This window comes from Aptenodytes forsteri, unplaced genomic scaffold (genome assembly GCF_000699145.1).
Source record: "Aptenodytes forsteri isolate BGI_AS27 unplaced genomic scaffold, ASM69914v1 Scaffold66, whole genome shotgun sequence".
In the NCBI taxonomy this organism is placed as follows: domain Eukaryota; kingdom Metazoa; phylum Chordata; class Aves; order Sphenisciformes; family Spheniscidae; genus Aptenodytes; species Aptenodytes forsteri.
The window spans coordinates 52,051-53,820 of record NW_008795131.1 but is presented as its reverse complement, the minus strand read 5'-3'; positions in this window follow the sequence as shown (position 1 = coordinate 53,820).

Here is a 1,770-nt window from a genome sequence, read left to right as displayed (position 1 = left end):
GGTAGCCGGCGTGGGGTCCAAGGGGCTGGGGACGGTGGCCGAGCCAGCGCTGTGGGGGTCCCGCAGCGCTTGCCAGCATTGCAGGACCCTCGCGGCGCTGGCCCGGCCACCGTCCCCAGCCCCCGGGACAGGGTTTGGCCAGCCCTGAATTTGGGAGAAAAGAAGATGGGTGCTGGCAGGGAGGGTGCATGGCGGTGGTAGCCGTGGCCCTTCCCGGCTCAGCATCACTTGGCTGGAACTCATCTTCGGATTCCCCTCGGATCCAGGGTGCCCAAGCTCACTAAGGGGACACCCCCATGGGGACCAGGATGGGGCGGCACTGCCGATGGGGACCCTGCGGTGGGCGCATCCCAGGCACCGGCTCAGAAATCCCCCTCCCCGCTCCCCATCCTGGGCTCGTGCCCACAGGGAGCATCGGGATCCTGAGAGCGGGACGCGGGCGACTCCTCGTTACAGAGCCGTGGTTTAATCCCCGGCCCCTAATTCCCCCCCCCCCCCCTTTTTTTTTTTTCCCCTCTTCAATTAACGGCTGGAAGTGTTTCAGGTTCTGGCAGCGAGCTCTGGACGTCGCTGTGAGCGATGGCTCCCGCGGGCTCCGTCCCGGTAATTTATGGGGCTGTGCTGTGTTAATCATGGCAGTGAGCAGCTCCCAGACAGCTGCCTCCCCTGGGGCCGGCCAGGACCCCGGGCTGCCCCAGCTACCTGCTGAGTGACGCCGAGCCCTCAGGGCAGCGACCGAGGTTTTGGTCGGAGACAGGGCTGACGGAGGGGGGGGGGGGGGGGGGGGGGGGGGGGGGGGGAATGGAAAAACCTTCGCCTTTTCCACCCTCATTTGCAGCTCCTTTCCCATTCCCAGCCTCTCCCAGGAGCAGAAGGATGGGTTGGTGCCTGTAGGAATTTGGGGCAGGTGGAGGGCGGTCGGATGCATTAATATCCCCCCTCCTGCCCCGCTCTGCCTTCTGGAGGGACCCCGAGGTGAGCCCCAGCCCGAGAAGGCCTGACGCGGCTTCTGTGGCCGCATCCTGCACCCAGAGAGCCCAAAACCTGCCCGGGACTCCCCGGGGACCTGCAGCACATGCTCAGCCCCGAGGGACGGGGCCAGCCGGGCTGCGGGACCGTGGGCAGAGCCAGCGCCGGCGAACGGGAGCGCACAGGGAAAGGGGCATTTTCGCCTCAATGTGCTGAGCAGATTGGAACCAGCTCTGGTTAAGTCATTGGCTCTGTTGGGAGGTCTGAGCTGGAGCGTCTCCCGCCTGTGCCCCCTCCCCACGATCAATCAAAGTTGCAGCAAATTAGCCCAGATGCTGGGAGATTCGGTTCAAATCCAGCTGTGGTTTGGATCGCGTTCGCATGCCTGGCTTCATGTGGGACCTGGGCTTTTGGACAGGATACAGCCCCCCGGTCTCCGCAGGGCCCTGTTTCCCAGCGCAGCCTCTCCCCAAAGCCCACACACATTTTTTCGATTACGGCGCGTTGGCCAGCCGGGCCGCATCCGGCACCGCCAGGAGCCTGGGGGCCGGGGTTTGGCCGCCCCCCCCCCCGCCCCCTGCGCCCTGCCGCTGCAGCCCCTGTGCTTGCAGGGGAATGCATGTCCCCTCCGCCTGTGCTGGGCTGAGGCCGTTGAAACTCATGACAGTGCTGAGCTGCTCCGGGCTGGGCGTGGATCGGTGCTGCCCGCCTCCTGCCCTGCTCCCGGGGCTAGGCAGGGCCGTGAGGACGCCTGCGCTGAGCCCTGCCTGCTGCGAAGCGAGGCTGGGGGGGGCGAGACGG